Source organism: Silene latifolia, chromosome 11 (genome assembly GCF_048544455.1).
Source record: "Silene latifolia isolate original U9 population chromosome 11, ASM4854445v1, whole genome shotgun sequence".
NCBI lineage: Eukaryota > Viridiplantae > Streptophyta > Magnoliopsida > Caryophyllales > Caryophyllaceae > Silene > Silene latifolia.
This window is the reverse complement of record NC_133536.1, coordinates 99,407,996-99,430,101: the sequence shown is the minus strand read 5'-3', so window position 1 is coordinate 99,430,101 and position 22,106 is coordinate 99,407,996. Positions and strand designations below refer to the sequence as shown.

Sequence of the window (22,106 nt, the reverse complement as noted above, 5' to 3'; positions counted from 1 at the left end):
GAATGCCTAGTGAGGACCCTCATTCTCATATGGAAACATTTTGTGATTATTGTGAAGCTATCTCTCAAACGGGCGTGACTCAAGACCAAATAAGATGGGTCTTATTTCCTTTTTCGTTAATCGGCACCGCAAAGCAATGGTTGAAGGGCCTTGATAAGGCCACCCTTGGAATAGATTCTTGGAAGAAGTTAGCTCTCGCTTTCTACAAAAAATTTTACCCACCGGAGAAGACCAATATGCTAAGAGCTCAAATCACGAGTTTTAAGCAAAGGGATGAAGAGTCTTTGTATGAAGCTTGGGAGCGGTTCAAAGGTGTTTGTCGCTCATGTCCTCACCACGGACTTAGCGAATGGTTTTTAGTGCAACAATTTTGGAATGGTTTATATGAAGATTCAAGGAACATCCTCAATATGGGATCTAATGGAATGTTCACCGAAGTTGATGACAATCAAACATGGAACAAGATTGAGGAAATGGCGGTCCATAATTCGCAATATAGTAGGCCTCGCAAGGCTACTAGAGGAGGAAAGTATGAAGTGGACACCGTTACTCAATTGGGTGCTCAACTTAGTGCTCACATTGACACAATCAACTTGAAATTTGAACAAGCTATGGCTAGGCTTGAGGAAAACTCAAAATCATCAAAGCATCATGTCAATGCCATGACGGCATCCTCATCAATCCCAAGCGGGATATGTGAGAATTGTGGAACCTTGGGCCATGACTCAAGTGAATGTAGGGGAACAACCGAACAAGTCAATGCTTTCCAAGCTTACAAAAGTGGCACCCCTTATTCAAATTTTTACAATGAAAACACCAAGTTCCACCCAAATCTCTCATACAAGAGCCAAAATGTCCAAAACCCTCAAACTACATACACTCCACCACCCATGAGAAATCAAAATCAAAGACCCTTTTTCAATCAAAACCAAGGCTACCAAAATCAAAATCCATACAATCACCACAATGACCAAAGTTTTGATGTCCAAAAAGCGGTCCTTCAAATGCAAAAAAATCAACAAGAATTCTTCACCCAAATGCAAAAGGATAGCCAAGCAAAGGATACCACCATCAACAACATTTTAGCTCACACCAAGATGTTGGAAACACAATTGACCCAACTAGCATCTTCAAGCTCATCAAGACAAAAAGGGCAATTACCACCTCAAGGTAATCCCCTAGACATGAAACGGTCGATGCCATTCACTTGAGAAGTGGTACAAGATATGAAGCCCCGAAGAAGCAAGTTGAGAATGAAGTTGTGAGAGCTAGTGAGAATGAAGTTGTGGTGGAAGGTCCCAAAGAAGGGGAATCATCAAAAGAAGAAAGTTCAAAGAAAAATGAAGACAAAACCAAAGAAAAGGAGCCCATTGTGATTAGACTTCCTTTTCCAAGTCGTCAAGCCAAGCCCAAATTTGATGATCAACTTGGAAAGTTCATGGAAATTGTAAAGAACCTAGAAGTCTCAATTCCTTTTACGGAATTAATCAATCACGTTCCGGCCTATGCGAAGTACATGAAGGATATTCTCACAAAGAAGAAGTCAATCCGGAAACTTGAGACTATCGCCTTCACTAAGGTGAGTAGTGCAATTCTTCAAGGGAGTTCACCTCCAAAGTTAAAGGATCCGGAAGCTTCTCAATACCGTGTACCATTGGCGACACAACGATCAACAAAGCCTTGTGTGATCTAGGGGCTAGTGTGAGTGTCATGCCGTACTCGGTGAGTAAAAGGTTGGGAATGGGAGAGCTCAAATGTACCAACATCACTCTTCAAATGGCCGATAGATCGACGAAGACACCGCTAGGGATATGGGAAGATGTCCCCGTGCGAATTGGGAAGTTTTTCATTCCGGTAGACTTTGTCATTGTTGATATGGAGGAAGATTCCAACATTCCAATCATCTTAGGAAGACCTTTCCTACACACCGCGGGTGCGGTAATTGATGTGAAACATGGAGAGCTCACTCTAGAGGTAGGAGATGAAAGCATAACTTTTAATCTTGACAAGACCATGAGAGCTCCTCGTTTGCATGAGCCATGTTTCATGATTGATCATTATAGCCGCAAAGATGAAAAGAAGAAATCGGAACTCCAATGGAAGAAGAAAGTTGAAGATACTCCATTCAAAGAGCAAGTGAATTGTGAAAAGGAGAGCTTGCAAAGCTCATCAAAATCAACCAAGGAAGAAGAAGATGGCCTCATTGGCCAAACGAAGAAATTGGGAGAGTTGTCTCCATCCAAGCAAGAGATTTTCAATGATCAACTCAATGAAGTTTGTGGTCTTTGGGACGACGAATTTGAAGGGATCTTTAATCCCTACATTGGGCATGCCATCGATCATGATCAACAACAAGAGCCACGGTCTATTGAGGACCTCTACCACAACAATGAACAAGCTTTTAATTACTTCTTCGAGGTGTTGAGCAACATCAACAACACCTTGAACATGCCTCCTTGACATCTCATCAAGAATGAGAGTTTGGTGGAGTCCTCCCTAAACCACCACTTGTAAATATTTCTAACTCCCTAACTTACATTTAATTTTTGCATTGCATTTTTGTCATTTTTGGATTTTATTTACCTTGATCAAAATAATTGTCATGAAAAGAGAGAAGTGAGGGAGGGACTAATGATTTTAATTGATGTGTAGTGATTTACCTTAGTGTGGGGATGGCAATTGCCTAGGCCATTCATGCCTTAGTAGTGCCCCCACAATGAAGAACACAAGATTTGAAAGAAAGAAAGAAAGAATGTTAAGGAATGGGTTTGCGCAAGGATCCGTGTAATCAAGGCCCAATCCGAGCGGATTCTGACAATCCGCCCGTCTGCAGAGGATCCGAGCGTCCACCGAGGAGACGCCCGTCTTGGGCTGTGCAAATATTGAAGAATTCTGTCTGTTAAGGAATCCGAGCGGATTTACGGAAAGACGCCCGTCTCCCGGATCCGTCCGTCTCTCGGTAAAATCCGCCCGTCTTGAAGCTGAAGAAAAACAAGAAAAATCTCTGGATGAGAATCCGTCCGGATTTTCCCAAGAGACGCCCGTCCCTCAATAAAAATCCGAGCGGATTTCCCCAGGAGACGCCCGTCTTTAGGCGGGATTTTTAAAATTTGAAGCTTGAGAATCCGAGCGGATTGCGCCTAATCCGCACGGATCGTGCCTGCATCCTCGAGATTTTCGTTTTCTTTAAATACCCCCCCCACCTTCATTCATTCATTCATTCATTCATAAACACTACTCATAACACCAAAACCCTCATCCTCTCCATCTCAAACACAAAAACCCTCAACAAAATCACCAAAACAAAATCAAATCATCCTTCAAACATCAAATTAATCACTCCATCTTCAAGAAAAATCAAAACCAAGCACAAAATCTTCACCCTTTGAGTCGATTTTTGCTCTCATAAAGGCAAAGCCTTTCACTTTCAAAATCGATTTGGGCATTCTACAAATTGAAGATTTTTGATTCTCTACTTGGTTTGTTCATCAAATGGCAAGAACAAAGGGAGCAACAAAGGCACCAAAAGCAAAGGCTCTCTCTCAAAGGCAAAAAGCTCTACAAACAAAGAAAGCTTTGGCAATGGTGGTGTCAACACCAAGCTTGGTAGTGGAACAACCTCAAAGAAATTTCTATGGAAGCATCACCTTCTACTCCGGTAATTAATCAACTCTTGCATTATCCGGAGGTAACTTTCATCTCCGATGACCATAGAAATTCATTTGTCAAGTTTGCTATGAAACAAATTCAATCCACCAAGTTCATATGTGAAAAAACCTTAGAGAAGCTAGGTGTCCTTGAACAAACAAGAGTCTTTTTCAATGCCATGGGTTTGAAGAAATTGTTTGAAATGAAAGAAGTAACATACCCCTCCCTTGTTTTGGAATTCTTAAGTTCTTTAAAAGTGACAAAGGTTGAGAATAGAGAAAATATTGAGTTTCGTCTAGCTAACACTAGTAGACGCATTTCCTTTCCTAATTGGGTGCAATTTTGGGTCTTAGCGATGCACATAAATTCTATAAGCAATATGGTAAGTACGATCCCGCGCCTCTTTGGGAGGCAATCTCCGTGAAGAAATATGAAGATTTTCATGCTTGTCGTGCTCTCTTGGTCCATCATCCGGGCATAAGAGTTTGGCACAAAGTTGTGGGAAATACCATAATTGCTAGAAGAGACACCAATCATTTCACGGGGCTCGATTTTATTCTCCTTGAATCAACCTTGAATATTGGAAGAATTCACACCAAGCCTTACAATTGTTTGAGGCTATTGGTTGATAGATGGCTTCATGTAGATAGTGGGAAGAAGGGTCAAACCGTAATTGTTAATGGCGGCCTTGTCACGGTTCTAGCCAAGCACTTTGATCCTAATTTCAATAAGGATAACAAGTACAAGGCTAAGGATGGTGGCCATCTTATTGATATGTCCACCTTGATTAACAAGTTTAAGTGGGTTGCTCACAATCCCCTTGATACCAAGTATGGGTGGCTTACTAGTGAGGCTCGTTCATTCACTTTACCCGCAAAGATTTGCCGTCTTAGTGTCCACCGGACCAACTATTTACTTCCCCTATCCAAAGAAGCCGAGTACATCATTCAACAACAAAAGGGTGATCATGAAACTCCCTCCTCTTCCATTGTTGTACCACCTTACCCCTTTGATTATGAAGAGTTCAAACCGCAAGGAGTTGAAATTGGAAAAGATTATGTCACTCTTCTAATGCAAGCCATGCACAAGCAAGCTTATGAAGATCGGAAAAATGCTTATTTGGCTCAATATCCTCCCCTCCTACATCTAGCTAGGCAAGGACTCCTTGATCCATCTTGTCCTTTGCCTAGTTGGGCGGATAGAGAAGCCTTATTTCCGGGTGCATCAAGGGATGTGGTGGAAGGCAATGAGGTTGTTGGAAATGATGAGGAGATTGATGATAACATTGAAGAAGCAAGTGGAGATGAAGAAAGGGATGGTGAAGATGGTGAAGATGGTGAAGATGATGATGAGGAAAGCAATGAAGAAAGTGCCAAGGAAAGTGGCAATGAGACCACTTCTCATGAGGGAAGTGATGGTGATAGTAGCATGATGGAAGACTAGCCTTGGAGATTCCTACTCTCCCACGGTTTGTCTATATCTCTTTATACTTTATTTTCATTTTGATCATTGTTGGTTTAGTCCTAGCAACATCAAAGGACTCACACCTCGGTTCCATTGAGGTGTTCTTTATTGTTCCCATCTTTGAAAATCCAAAATGACAATCTAGTCTCATGCATAGCATAGTGTGTGCATGAACTTCCCCATGCTTTGACATTAGCAATAGTGTCTTACTTGGTTTGGGGAAGTTAATGCATACGCAACGGGAGGTAATTTAAATTATCCTCTCCGTCATAACAAAAACCATGCATCATGTAGTATAGCTTAGTGTAGAATTGCATTTAGCATAGAAATCATGCATCATCTTTGCATAATTTCCATCATTTTGGCCATTGAGGACAATGCCCATATTAGTGTGGGGATGGGAATTCTAACACTTAACTTCTATTCAAAAACCATAAAAATTGAAAAATTTCAAAAACCATAAAAATTTAAAAATTGAAAAATCCAAAAACAAGTTCATTTCCCTTGTATATATTGTCTTGTGTATATTGTGTTTGTTTCATCCTTGTTCACTTTGATTGACTACGCCACATCCGAGACATGAGGATATTGAAGACCGCATGGTATGATCTTTCCAATCTCCTTTTTCCTCTTTATGTTAATGACTATGTGGCTTTATTTTGATTAATGCGGTAAAACAATGTGAACTTAGGACTTGCATTTAGTTTATTTGTCATACTAGTTGGTAGAATCATATGCACTAGGATGTTTATATGTTAGTTGCATCATGGCATGTAGTTGCATGTTAGAAAATTTTGCGAAACCGTCTATTTGGGAAGCTTGACAAGTGTATATAGGCCCTAGTAGATGCTTTTTATTCTTAAGACTTTGCTTGTTAGAATACTTGTAAAACACCCTAGGATGTGTCATGCTAGTATCCTTTGACCCATGGATTAAGGCCTAGTCAAGAGTACCTTGTGGTGTGATAACTCCTTGGCTACCGTTTATTCCAAGGTGACCCTTGAAACCATGCATACTTCTATCATTCATCCATGTTCTACCACATTTTTGTCATCAAAGGGAATGGGCACAAAAACAAAAAGAAATCAATTTGAGTTCAATGAAATGAAAAATGAAAGAAAGTTTGCAAAATGCATCAAATGAAAAGAGGAGCAAAAATAGAACTCCTAAATCTTCAAATACAAGGCACCCTCGTTACTAATTGGGGTGACTTTGAAAATGTTCAAAAGAAAATGCAAAAAAAGTTGTCAAGTATTGAAATGCCAAAAATCAAAAAGAAATGGCAAAAAGAAAGTGTTCTCAAATGTCAAATGCCAATGAAATTGGGGGGAAAAACAAAAACAAAAGCAAACTCCCAAAGTGAAACTCAAATATCTATCGATCCCTTTATCCATCGTATCCATTTTTGTGCATGGTAGAGAGGGGACGACCCTTCTTCTTGTCTAGGCAAGAGGGGGAATTCCGCGATCCTCCAGTGTTTCTAACACCATAGGGAGTATATTCTTGACAAAAGCATTTAACGATTGAGGACAAAGGTACCCTAGCTTGACACATTTTGGAGGTGATTTATTGGTATCCTTCTAGGCTTAGTAGTTTGAACAAATTGCATCTATGAAGGATTGTGTACCCTTGAATTGCTTCCCTTGTAGATAATTTCCGCCACTTAGATGAGGAAAGTGGCTATTCTTTTGTAGATGCATCCATTACTTGATTTTGTGTGCTTTAATGTTTGGATGTGTCGCCATTTTGGCAAGACCCACCTTGCCTTGCAAGAAGGCATCCTACCTCATGGTTGTCTTGTTGTGAGTTGAAGGGGCGGAGTGAGACCCGCTAATTGTCTCATATCGGCTATTATTATTAGGTTAGGTTAGTATTGGTCCTAGTCTTTGTCACCTCTTTACTCGGGACGAGCAAAGGTTCGGTTTGGGGATATTTGATGCGACCATAATTGGCGCATATTTAGCCCCCGAATTACCATTGTTTCTATGCTTTTTAGTGCCTATTTGGGTCATTTCTTATCTTTAGATCTTTGTTTTGCATATTCTTTGAGATTTTGATCCCTTGGTAGGAAAGGAGTAAGAATCTTGCATTTTCATGGCAAAACAAGGCTAAATGGATCGTATTCAATGACCAAGCATCAAGGAGAGACAAGACTAGAAGGCCTTTGTACATAGCTAAGTAGAAGATCAATGTTGAGAAAGGATCCTTGAGTCCCCAAGGAAATCCCCAAGGATTCTATGAAGAAAAGGGAAGAAAAGAAGAAGGAATGACGCTGTAGAAGAATCCGAACGGATCATCCATGATCCGTCCGTCCGCCCACTCAATCCGAGCGTCCTTACCCGAGATCCGCTCGGATCCCCAGGCCCAATCCGAGCGTCTTACGCCTCCATCCGCTCGGATCGTCCATGCCCCATCCGTCCGTCTCGACCTCCATCCGCTCGGATCACAAGACAAAGACGGTTTCGTCCTTCAAGTTACAAAATGGAGACGCCCTTCTCTCATTGAATACCGGAGTCTCCTTGCTCAACTTAAAAGTGTAATTACTAGTTTAACCCTTAGTTAACCCTAATGCATCCTCCCTAATTTTCACTATAAATACCCCATTAGTCTAATTAGAGGAGCATGTTCTTCTTATCAATAATTAGTGTAGTTAATATCAATAAAATCTCTCTTCAATATTGTAATCAAATATTAATCAAGTTTTAATCCAAGTTTTAGTTCTTTAATCTCTCTCTTGTTCTTACTTTATTTTGGGTAATTGAAGATTATTTGGGTTATTATTGGGAGATTGACAACCTCTCAATCTAGGATTCAAGTACTTCTATTATTCTTGCTTTATTATTGGAATCATTAGTAGGTATAATCTCTTAATCCCTTTTTAATTATTGCTAATTACTTTCATTTATTCATCATGTTTCATTATGTTAGTATGATTGACAACCTTTCTAGCATGATCAATATGATAATGAGTGAGTAGTCTCTTAGCTAGGGTTTAATGGGTGATTAGGGGAAACCAACATGGGGATGATTCATGCTTAAATCAATATGCTTTCATATCTTATTTGCTTGCTTGTTTTGATCTTAATACATGCACATGTTATGTTTGATGAAATGCTAAGCCTATGAATCCTTGCATTTATTATCATCTACTATCTCTTCAACTTGACTTGTAAGACATAACCCAACTCGAGTCTTGTTAGACCATGCATGTGTTAAGTAGGAAAGATTAAGTCGACTTGTAGGTGTTGTACAATCTATGTGATTCGGCTCCGGGACCCAAACTTTCCTAGGATCGTAAGATATAACCCAACTCGATCCATCACAACAATAATTGCTTGCTTATAATTTGAGAACATGTTTGTATGATCATATCCCATGAATCCCCTATAAACCCATGACACCCTAGTGCTTTTAATCAATTGTTTACACCCTTATTTCATTTACCTTGTTAGCTTATTTTCATTGCTATTTTAGTTTAGTAACCTTCTACATCAACCCAACTTGTGACACCCCTAGACACCCCTAGTAGCAATAGAAATCTTCGTTTTCAATACCCGTCCCTTGGGATCCGACCTTTACTTACCCCTTTACTAATTGTAGAGTTGTTTGTGAAGTATAAATTGTGTTTTGTATCGACCATTGACCAACGACCACATATGCTTAATTGTGAACACCAAATGGCATCGATCAGATTCCAAATACCTTAAGTGTCACGTCTTTGATGGGAAGAATTATGGGTTATGGAAGAACATGATGACTCACTATGTGAAAGGTCATGATTAGGAGTGTTGGAGGATTATCCAAAACGGACCGTATAAAATTTTGGTTGCATCCGCCGAAGGCACTACCTACTAGAAAAAGGAAGAGGATTATGTCGAGGCTGACTACAAGAAGGCCGAAAAGAATTCTAAAGCTATAAGTCTATTGTAGAACGGCATGACTACTACAGAATTCGATCGCTTCTGTTCATGCTCAACGGCCAAGGAAATATGGGACGGCCTCGAACTAGCGTATGAAGGTACTTCCATTGTTTGGAAACACCGCATAGATCTGTTAATGCAGAAATATGAGCTATTCAGTATGGAGCCAAATGAGTCCTTGGATATAATGTCCGCACGTTTTTCAAGCATCATAAACGAATTGAAAAACCTGGGAAGAAAGTTCAACACCGAGGACATTGCAAGAAAGGTTCTTAGGAGCCTAACTAAAAAGTGGCGTGCCAAGGTCACAGCAATGGAGGAATCGCGAGATCTTGAGAACCTATCCTATCAAGAACTCATTGGTGCTCCCATGGGCCATGAGCTCACTCTAAATGCTGATGAAGCAGAACCGAGTTGAGGTAAAAACATGGCTTTGGCAAGCGAGAATGTCAGCTCCGACATAGAGGATGAGACTGTATTGTTTGCTCGTCGTTTTAAAAATAGAATCTTTCGAAACAAGCAAGCAAAATCTTCTGCTAACAGCAATAAGTATTTTAATAAGAAAGCAACAGAATCAAAATCGTCTTTTGCTAACAGAGGTTGTTTCAAGTGTGGAGAATCTGATCACTTGATCAAGAATTGTCCCACATGGGAGAAAATTAAAGACAAGGAAAAACGCGAAAAGACAAAGAAGGAGTTCAAACAAGTAATGATGGCTTCGTGTTGGGGAGATCTTGACTCAGAACATGATGAAGGATCTGAGGAAGACGAAGTAGCAAATATTTGTCTCAGCAGCGTTAGTGTTGACCTAATCTCTGACAGCGACGAGGATAGCACGGATTCTCACTCAAACTACTGCCTTCTAAGAGAATCAGATGAAGATGACCATGATGAGGTTAGTTATCTTGAACTCAAAAAACGTGTTAAGAAACTATCTAAAAATGCCCTAATTGAATTTTTTGAGCAATCCCTCGATAAATGTCATGAACAGGATATGAAACTTAAGGATTTAAAAGAACAGATTCTTGATATTGCTGAGGAGAATCACATTCTAAAGGCAAAAGCTAAGAAGTTAAAATCTAAAGTTACAGCTAATAAAGCTACAACATTAGATATTGCTAATGCTGAAAAGAAGGAATTAGAATCTAAAGTTATGGCTAATGAAGCTATAACTTCGCACCTTCAAGCCAAAGTTATAGCTAGTGAAGCTATAACTTTAGAACTTAGAAAAGCCAAAGAACTTTTAGAGACTAAAATCACATCTAATGAAGCAGTGATTTTAGACCAAAAGAAAGAAATAGATTCTCTCACAAAGCAATTGAAAGAATCTAAAGCTAACATGATCAATGTTAAGAAACAACACTCAGATGTTGTATTTATTCTTAACAAAAGGTTCCAAGACTTTCGTGACAATTTCAAGAAAGATAATGACGTAGATCACACGAAATGTCTTAAGGAGATTAAAACCCTAAAGGATTTACTCCTACATGCAAGGAAAGTCCATGACAAGTGGGAAGGTAGCACAAAAGTCCTAAACTTCCTAACCGAACAATCTGACAATAATATGAAGATGGGTTTAGGACATGAGTGCTACAGCCGTAAAGACCACTCTAAATGCAAATCAACACCTTCTGATCACGATTTCAGAAAAAGAAATTGTGCTGATCTTCCTAAATATTTGATTTGCAATTATTGTGGTCAAACGGGTCACATACAAGACAATTGTGTCAAACGAGCACATGATATACGGAAAAATACCGAATTTGTTAAAACGGTTGACACAACAGTCGAGGATGATGAATCCCCCATAGATGAACCTAATGAAGAAAGGAACAATAACTTTCGTTGGTTCTACGACATGGTCTTTGATTACACCAAAAAGCCTAGCACTTCACAAACTCCTTGTCAACCTAAACAGAGCAGACCTAAACACAAGAAGACTGGATATGTGAAACCCAGGGAATCCCCTAGACCTAGATCTCCTCCTAAACAAAACTACCCAAAGCTTAGAAATATGATTACTAGACAAGTTTGGGTACGAAAGGATTTAGTATATAGAGTAATCAACCATAAAGGACCCAACTTAGCTTGGGCACCTAAAAACTGTATCTAATCCTTTTGCAGGTAATGGTGAAAGAAAACAATCAATGGTATCTTGACAGTGGATGCTCAAGACACATGACTGGAGATGAGAATTTGTTTCTTCCACTCAAACCTTTCAATGGAGGAAGGTGACTTTTGGGGACAACAAGAAGGGTAAAGTGATTGGTGTGGGTAAAGTTGGAATTTCTAAATCACACGCAATCAGTGATGTTTATCTAGTGGATGGTCTCAAGCATAATCTACTTACATATTCTCAACTATGCGACAAAGGTAACAAGGTTATCTTTCATACAGATGTTTGTCGCATTATAATTGAAGGTACAAGTAATATTATTCTTGAAGACCATAGGAAAAGGAATGTGTATATAGTAGATTTAAATGCTGTGCCTACTAACTCTTTTTCGTGCATGAAAGTTACACTTGATGATCCTTGTTTGTGGCACAAGCGTTTTGGTCACATTAGCTCACCAATTTTGAGTAAACTCAAGAGATGGACTTGGTTGAAGGACTACCTAAAATCAGGTTCGATCAAGAAAAGATGTGTGACACTTGAGCTCGATGCAAATATGTAAGATCATCGTTTAAGCCTAAAAGAGTGGTAAGCACGAATCAAGCCTTGGAATTGATAAACATGGACTTATGTTGTCTTATGAAGATAAGAAGTAGAGGAGGATCCAGGTACGTCTTTGTTCTCGTAGATGACTACTCAAGGTATGTATGGCCTATCTTTCTTCATTCAAAAGATGAGACTCTTGATGAGTTCGTTTGTCTTATGAAACTTGTTCAAAATAAATATAAGACTAATATTTTTTTTCTTCGTACGGATCATGGCACCGAATTTGATAATCAAGTCTTTATAGAATATTGTAGAGTGAATGGTGTAGGACATAACTTTTCTGCACCACGAACTCCTCAACAAAACGGTGTGGTTGAACGTATGAATAGAACACTAGAAGATATGGCTCATACAATGCTTTGGTGTAGTGGTCTACCTCGTAATTTTTGGGCTGAAGCTATTAGTACTTCATGTTATATTCATAATCGTGCTATGATAAGACCTATCCTAAAGAAAACCCATTATGAACTTCTAAGAGGTCGTAAACCTAATATCTCTCATCTTCGTTGATTTGGGAGTAAGTGTTTTGCTCATAAAAATGGCAAAAATAGGTTAAGTATGTTCGACCCTAGAAGTGATGAGGCTATTTTTATAGTCTATTCGGATCATAGCAAGGCTTATAAAGTCTTCAAAAAAGAACACTTTGTATTGAAGAAAGTATTCACGTTATTTTTGATGAAGATAATGTGTTTGATAAGCCCTTACAGGATGAGGAATGGATGAACCCGATTTTCGTCTTTCCAGAAATGATCCTCCAGAATTGGAAACTGAGGACAATGAGATTGAAGGAATAAATGATGTGATTGATCATTCTTCAAAAGACAAAAAGAAGAAAACTAAAGTTATAGTTGATGATACTATAACATTGTCTCAAGATAAGGATTCCCAATCCAATGTTATAGATGATGTTACTATAACATTGAATCCAAATCAAGGTAATGAATCCGAAGTTATACCCGTGTGGACATGGGCCACGGGGGCGCTTTGGAACAAGCGTTTGCATTTGTGGAGTCGCCACCAATTTTTATGGGAAATTGGAACCGTTCGAATACCTCGTGTCATGTTTAGACACAAAGTAGTGACATGAACACTAAGAACTCGTTACCCTTAGCATTCTATGTCTAGAATGACTCTCGTGGATGCCAATGAACACGGATGTTCACAAAGATCTGGAGTAAGGGGTGAGGGTACGTATTAGGAAGCTCTTTTACTGAACACCTAATCCCGCCCGCCTCGATAGCGGCCTCTACTAATGATTAGGGAAATCGTTCGTATTGGATATGCTGTCGATTGTATGCATGCAATGCAACACCAAACGTTTTAATCCTAACATGTGAAAATTAACTACGTCGGTGAACAAATAATTAGCACTCATTAATGTCGAATCAGAGTTTAGAATTAATTACATGTGAAAAACAAATAAATACATCATCCATAATAAAATACAATAAATAAAATGACGGTAACAAATTACAATAAATTACAATGATTTAATTGATTTACGTCAAAAATACACTTAAGACGGACAATTTGAGAAAAATAAAGGAAGATAAATAAGATGGAAAAATATGGACAGATTAAGGGTGGTATTACGGCTAATAGTCAATTAATTACATAATTAATATTAAGTCAAAGCAAGAACGGAAATTCAGAGACATAATTCATCCCGGAATAGGCGCAACATTGCTGCGTCCCTTGGAAGAGGCGCAACTATCACTGCGTCTGTTCCTGAGGTGAGCTCCGGCTGTGAAGTCAGAACTACGGGTAGTTATCATTCGTTGGTGTGTTTAATGATTGATTATCAATTTTTGACTCGAGTGAAAGTGATTTAACATGTTAATTACATATAAAACCATCATGAAAGCAATAAACACGAGTTTAACGGATCGAAACGAGTCAGAAACGAGTTAAAACGAACTAGGTTTATACATGAAGACGGAAACGAGTGTGAAAGAACTTGAAAGGCATGATAAACTGGAAATATACAATAGAAACATGTACAAAAGTCGAACTCCAGAAACTCGATATGAATGAATCGAGTCTCTAAAAATTCGGGTTTGATTTAATGGCGAAAACCCACAAATATTAATTATAAGGGATTTAAACCGTAAATAAAACATGATAATTATTAAGAATGTATTTAAAATTTATTATGTATGAAGGAGGGAAAGAAAATAAGAAATTAAAATAAAAGGAACGAAATCATCACGAAACTGAGGAAGAAGAAGAAGAGCAAAAACAGCGGCAGCCTATGGAAGAGGCGCAGCTGTTGCTGCGTTTCTTCTCGACGTCTGTTTGCTGTTGATCCGTAAAAACGGTTTAATAATAGGGTTTTAGAAGTCGGTTTTAAGCATACTTTTGACGTAAATCTTACAATGATTGGTACAAAAATAAAATACAATAAAAAGATGGGATTTACACCCTCAGACTTACATGTTTGACGAAACGAGATTAACTAAGTTAATGTATAGTGATTGCTCGTCTCGAATGTATGTAGAAAGTGCCCTCGTTAGAGGATTTAGATTAAGTTGATTGATGTGTAACGGTCAAATTGGTCGGTCATGAATGTGACTGGAACTCAGAATGATCTGAGCTTACGTGGTCGATTGATCAAGCACGTAGGCGTCGAAATCTTAGAGCACGGTCTTAGAATGCAAAGGGAGAAGAGAAGGGCGGACACTCGCGTAAAAAATATGTGGAACGAAGGTCCCTATTTATACTAAAAAATATGGAGAGTTTTGGAATGACTCAAACTTTGGAAAGAAATCACGGAAAAATCTGAAAATAGGCAGAAACGAGCTGGGGAAGAGGCGCAGCAGCTGCTGCGATCCTTCGAAGAGGCGCAGCATCTGCTGCGTCATTTCCCTAGAGGTTTCCTCCTACGGAAGAAAGAATTCCACGTTTCTTTTAGGGAATTGCGGTGGATCTCTTCTTCCTTATTTCGTAAAATAAGCTTTATGGGATATATTTTACCAAAAGATATAAAATTAATTTATGGAATAAATATCCGGAATATTCTAGGACATTCCGACTCGGCATTTTAAATGGTTTTTTAGAAAATGAAGCGGTTTTTGACCCGGACTCCAAATGAACTCTAATTACTGTCAAAACGACCGTACAGGCGCGTAGATGATGACCACGGGGTAGACACAAGTATTTGAGCTATCACTTGATGATAAACTTACGGACTGTCATAAATCGTTCCGCATACCAAACATGCGGCCCAATCATCACTGGGTGGTTGGCGGAAGGTGTAGAAATGAGGTATCTACAGAGCCCTCACTTTGACGGAGGCTTGGATAAGGCAAAAGTCAATGTATAGCCATCAGGTCAATCGAAGATTACAACCTGACGATAATGGCGACGCGAGGCGGCTCAAGGGGTCTGAGCCAAGGACCTGTCGTCGGGAACATTTTAGAGTCTGTCGACTATCGGGGAGGGTCGTTTAAAGTCTATTAGACTACGTAATGAGGCTCGCCAGCCATAAGAAGAAATCATACCTGAGACTTCTTTCCCAAGATGTTTTCGGTGGTGCGTGGGAGCTAAGGTAAGCGTAGGAGCTAAGGTTAAGACCTAAGACATATATAAGGATTGTGCTAGGGTGTGGGGCCCTAAAGGAAAACATCGATGAGAAGGCGACCTAAGGGTATGTGGATATGAGAACTTCTGGAGAACGACACCTTTGCCAAATTCCATGAGGAAACAAATAATATTGAGGACAGCAGGACGTCGGTAGAAACTGGTGGGGGAATCTGCTTGCGTCGGTCTCAAGCGAACTCTTGTCGGGGAATATGTTATGATTCTGTCTAGATTGAATCATTTCTTGGGAAATCTGCTTATGTCTGCTTCCAAACAAATTGCATCTCGCGAGAGGTGCAATCAGCTGTCATGAACTCTCGGTGGGTAGAAAGCATTGATAAGGGTGTGTCGAAACACCGTCAAAGAAAACTTAAAAAGGCTTGACTGATAATGGCGCGTCCTAAGCACCGCTATAAAACTTGAAAAGCCTTGACTAATATTTTACATACAAAAAATAAAATAATCATGTCAGGTCATACTAAAAAAATTACGGCCAATAGTGAAGGTTAACTTATTTTAGTGAATAAAAGTTCATTTTACATTAAAATGTAATTATTTCACTAAAAATCATTAAAATGAGCAATAAATTACCATAAATCATAAAAATGACCTAAAAATATTTTAGGACCAGAATATATAACATGCATCATGATTTCGTGACTTACTCTTATAAATCACAAATTTCTAGTTTTAATTAAGTTACATTTAACTCGGAAAAACCAAACCGATTATGCATGCAACATCATATGCTCTGATACAACTTGTTAGGTTCATATACCTATTATTAGACTCTTCTAATAAAGAACTAATTAACTTCTTGATTATGTGTTCTTTAGATCTAGTGCATGCATAACAAAATAAAGAATAAAATGAGAACACAATGATTCTTACATTGTTATTTTCGGATTTATGGGCACAAGTAAGGTCTCCTACCTTCACTTGTTCTTGAGCTATGATGAGTATTAGGATGATCCTCCAAAATCTCAATGTAGAGATTCTCCTCTTGATTGCACCCAAGATTAGCCCTTATCTCTACTAAATAATATTTGCTAGATATTTGTTTAGTAGTCTAACTTAAAATTGATTACTAATACTCATATATTACATTAATAATATTAGTAATATCATTGAACAATTTTAATCAAAACTTCTCAAGTTTTTGGAGGAAGAGAGATGAATATATTAGAGAGATTTTGCATGTGTATGAATGAGCAAAATAAGAGAACAAATCTCTTCAAAAGAGAATGGGGAAAACCGGTGGGGGTGTAGGGTAGAGCCAAGCCAATGCATGCATTTGCCTTTCTTATATTTTATCTTACCCAAAATCTAGACTAGCTTTATAGGTTTTTGGGTTATGATGATGTTTTTAACAATTAAAAACAATAAACCTCAAAACCCTAAAAACCTACCATAAAACCGGTTTTGACACCTTATGCGGACCTCCATTTTATTTTGTGAATTTGTCATTTGTCACACAATATGTCACATGTAGTATGATACATGTTATTAATTAATTTAATGCATATTTATTAAATAAATATCATTTTATAAATTAATTAAATTACATATAACAAATTGACTAGTGATACTTGATCACATAAATAAAATAAATCATATAATTATAATTCACAACATATTGTAATTATAATTAACCATTCATTCTTATCTCAATTGTTTCACAAAGAATAATCGATTTTAGTATTAAAGTATTTCAATTACTAAAATAAATTTTATTTAATCCAATTACAATAAGATATTAAATATTCTCTTTCAAAATTGAATTGTTCAATTTTAAGGAATTGATTAACTTGTATCGTCATACAATTAATCAACTTTACAGATAAGGGCATCATCCTTTAGGTGTAACCTTAAGGGATCAACTGACCACCACCGTCATACGAAAGTAACGTCAAACTCTAGCAAGCCAATCGTTACCGATTAATGTTGATCAGTTGACTATTTAATTTATCATCCCCTTCGTATTCTTATTATGAGATTTAATTATGATATTAAATCATGTGATCGCACTATTGTTGAGGACACATATTCCAACAATCTCCCACTTGTCCGAGACAAGTGTGCGTCACCAATTCTCTTGTCCTATTACAATCTCCCATTCAATGCATGGTGTCTCGCAGGTCGTACTTGCATCTGATCATATCTTGAGTGGTTTCCTCGATCTGGAGAGTAACCGTTTGACCGGAATTATCTACCGTAGATACCTTCCGAGCGTGGCCACGCATTTTCAGTTCACTACTCCTCGAGTGGCCTAGAGATTTCAAACAACCCTGAGAAGGGGGTGGACAATTCCTATCGCACTATTCCCTTCGTTCAGCCAGAGTTCATCATAACCCAAAATATACCCATTTGACATCAGTTACGATAGTCGTAGAGCATAAATCAAAGCCATTCAGAAATTTGTGCCAACTTGGGCGAATAGTCTTTAGTCAAAAGAATTGACTCATAAGAATACTATAGCAGCTCTTGCCACGACCAGGCTTTATGAATTACCAGAACTCTATAAGCGGTCACTGCCCGACAGAGTGTCCCATACAGTCTGTCTATGTGATCAACTAGTCATCCCATATGACTCTATGGAACTTGAACTTGCCATCAATCGCATCACACTCTAGTCACTTCGAGACGTCACCTCCTTTAAGCAACTAGGGGCGAATACTATGTCAATCCAGTTCACTTTAATGGGGTTCAATTTTTCTCTACAACCCATTTGGATTTAACAAAGTAATGGGTGAGTTTAATAAAACTCAAACGATAAATGCGATTATCATATATGAATAGTTAATACTCTATTACTACTTCATATCTTATCATCTATAGTGTACCTTTTACACTAGTTGAAATGTAATAAAAGCTTGACAAGTGGATATACCATGTATCCAAGAATTGCCATTTCCTTCTATTCAATGTTATTTCTTATAACATGACATTATCTAAGTATATGTCTAGTCTTCTTACTAGATTTGGGCTCTTTAACTTGAAAGATGCTCCCACTGTTATCACATAACTTGTGATAAAGTCTTTGGTAGAGGAATCTACTCTCATTCCCTACGTTGACCATTTTATCACAATTTACTTAGATTCCTTTTGTAGAATTTGCAATGTACGAAACTAAAACACTTCTCTAGTCTCTTACTCCTAAGTCAATAAAAACAGCTTAGGATTTCGATAAATCCTTTTCGGTTTGGAAACTAAAGTTTGTGCAACCCTTCAACACATAACTTAGTATATCATCCAAACAGATGAACGAATCCTTAATTCTTCTCAAGAATCTCAAAGGATGTTCTTTAAGGCTTTCACAAGACCATCTTATGAATTAACTTGTTATTGACTTATTATGCTCCAAGCATATGAATCATCACGGCGTGTGCATTTATTGACATACATGATCGTTCTAATGGCGAAAACATTAGCAATCGATTTCATGCGATCAACAACTTATTTAGGTTCAGTGCATGACTATGAATCTATCATAGTAATTCCACTTTCATCACCATGAACAACCTTCTCAACCTTGTTGATGTTAAACAGATATGAAAGATCATATCACCATAAGACTCTCGACTCTATGCCAATATTCTCTCAAATTCAACACATAGATTTGGAAATCTCGAATAATACCTTTTCCTAGTCTCCCAATCACTCTTTTACAGAAGAGAGCATTGGTACGTTATTCTCAGTAACTAATATGTCTTCAACATATAAGACATGGGAAAATAATTCTAGCTCTCACTTAACTTCATGTATAATCATGATTCTTCAATCATGTGAATGAAACCATTCTCAATTATCACATGAACGAAAAGTATAATCCTTTGATGCTTGCTTAAGACCATTATAGGATCACTTAAGAAAGCTTTGCATAATATGTTAGGATTCCTTAGATCTTCATCTAAGGTATTGTGTTCCATACACATCCTTTTCTAAATTCCCATTTTAGAAAAGCGAATCATTAATGTCATTTGCCATTCTTCATCAAAATGAAATGTGGCAATTCCTGACATGATTTATCTTGATCAACATCTTCATGTCAATCTATGCATTTAGGTACTCTAAAGCTCTATTTATTTTAAAGAGACCCTCGCCTTAAAGTAAATCTACTCTTGAGATTTTAATGCTATGGCTATTATGCGACAAGGTCGATATTGGGACTACTCGCAATAGATCATTCAATAGGTCATAATTCCATTACTTTCAAAAAGTAACATTTTAACAACAAGAGATGTGTGCTAAACTCCCACTGAGCTATACTCCCATTCTATCTTTATAGATTATAGTTCCATTACTTTCACAAAGTAACACATTAACTATAAGACATGTTTGTGACGATCTAATCTACTCCCACTCTATCTCTTAGAAATACCTCTATCTTCTTAAGAGATATCTTTGTGAGTTACAAACATATATATGGTGGAGTATTAGAAGTTTCTTTAGACTGACGCATTAGCTCATAAAAGACCATCTCTATCATGGCAGCTTGATTCATATAATATGCGAGTCTTATCCATGTCATCTGTTAAATAGACTCTCTATTTTAGGTATCTCCAGGTTGACCCTCCAGATTAAAATAAAAATCCCTAAAGGTGAGTTCAACAACTCAACTTGACTCATGTTAGTTTGATCTTATGGGTAGTGACACAAGGTCATAATCCATATATAATAAATCAAATTCATTACTTAGATCTTTGCCACCACGATCGGATCATAATGCTTTAATTCCTTTTGTACAATTGGTTCTCTACTTCATTTTAGAAATTCTTTAAATTTCTCAAATGCTTCACTTTTTTTTTGATTAAGTAAACATACCCATATCTACTTAAATCATTGGTAAAAGTGACGAAGTAGTCATAAATTCTCCTTGTGGTGATGATCATTGGAACACATACATTGACATGTATTAGTCCTAACAAATCACTTGCTCGTGTTCCTTTACCACTAAAGGGAGTACAAATCATTTTGCGAAGGAGACAAGATTCGTATATTCCATATGATTGAAAATCAAATGGTCCAATAATTCTAGTCGACACTAGCATTTAATGCGTTTCTCACTTATGTAACCTAATCGTAAAAGGCCAAATGTACAAATCATTTGAATTACTTGTTATGAGTCTTTTGGATTGTATGTTATAGATGTCTTTGGTTGAGTTGAAGTTGTCTAAAACATAAATACCATTAATAGAAGTGGCTTGGCGCATGGTCAAGTCATTTCAACAAAATACAACAATTGTTTTTTATTGCAAAAGAACAATCCTTCTATGTCTAACATAGAAATGGTAATAATGTTTTTAGACAAAATGGGTACATAATAACAATTATGTAGATTACAACTCAAACCTATTAGCTAAAACAAGTACATAAGTCCCTCTTGAAATGGCGGCTACCCTAGCTCCATTTTCTTGTCACAGATCTACATCACTCTTCTTTAGCTTTTCCACATTTCCAAGTCCCACTTGGAGTGATAAGTCCAACATTTATATCTTACAAATACTTGGGGCAATTACGCTTCCAATGGCCCATGACATTACAATAATGACATTCATGGTAGGAATGGGCACCATTCTTGGTTTTGGTTGTGGTAGTCTCACTATCAACTTCCGATTCACAATCGAATTTGGGTTTCTTACACTTCTTTGCCTTTCCTTTATTAATACTATTACCCCTTTTGGTTGCAAGGGCACTCCTGCTAGAACTCCCACTCAATTTGATGTTTCTCCTTGCTTCATCAAACAAGGATACCTTGGAATTTGTGAGATTATCCTCATATGATTCTCTTACCAAGGATGTGGTGGGCATGAGTATGGGAGTGGGAGGTGTAGAAGTAGTAAAAAGACAAAGATTTCCATCCTCACCAATGCCAAAGCGTAGTTCTCTAATCGGGTCAACGTCATACGAGGAGCATTTTTCATTGAATGATTGGAGCCATGAATTAATGGTGATCGGTGTAGGATTATTAGATGAATCCATTGCAAATAAATAACTACAAAAACCGAGATGAAAAGAAACAATTAACATTTATTATTTCGTAATACTTGTAAACGTTTTAAACAAGTTTTAAGCATTTATATAGTGACCTCTACCCAACTATTATAAATGATTCCGAGATCCAAATTCATTACAATTCGGGCACGGTGAGCCGATTCAACCCTTATCAATATACCTCGGTGGATTAACTCTTTAATCGATTCTACTTCTAGAACTCTCGGTCGATAAAAATTACTTTAATCTTTATCTTAAGCCCGGAACACATGCGACTACGGTCACGAATACTTCCGTTGAGCTCAATCCAAATTTCGATGTAATAACATTTTGTTACCCACCTACCCAACGTAACAAGTTTAGTACCCCAGTGAGCCGAGCCTACTTCCTTATGAAATTGAGACTCATGGTTTCTACTATTTGGTAAGGCTAATTCTCAATTATTATTTAGTGAGAGGTCTTGTCAATTTATTATCTATCACGTTTTAAGGGAACTAAAGCGGTGAACTACGATAATTATAATTGACACGATCGATGACTCGTTATGGCGATTTGGCAATGCATGCAACATATTAAAAGAAATGCAAAGCAATAATAATAAATTCCTAGTATGGTCTTCCTAAAATAGAAAATCAAATAATCTATTACATATTCGGAAACCAACTCCTTTGGTCCCTTCAATCTTCAAGTGGCACGCCTCCCAAGAACACCGTCTTCGTCGGAACGCCTTTCCGAATGGCACCGTCTTGAGAAAACTCCATGATTACAAACAATAATAAAAA

At 37.7% G+C, this 22,106-nt stretch overlaps 1 non-coding gene across 1 annotated transcript; it reads right to left on the bottom strand.

Annotated features, from left to right (window-relative positions):
* Nucleotides 1–236: 236 nt before the first annotated feature.
* Nucleotides 237–343, bottom strand: LOC141615570 (small nucleolar RNA R71). The gene has a single exon (XR_012529986.1). It is a non-coding gene; the product is annotated as a small nucleolar RNA R71 (small nucleolar RNA).
* Between the last annotated feature and the right edge of the window lie 21,763 nt (nucleotides 344–22,106).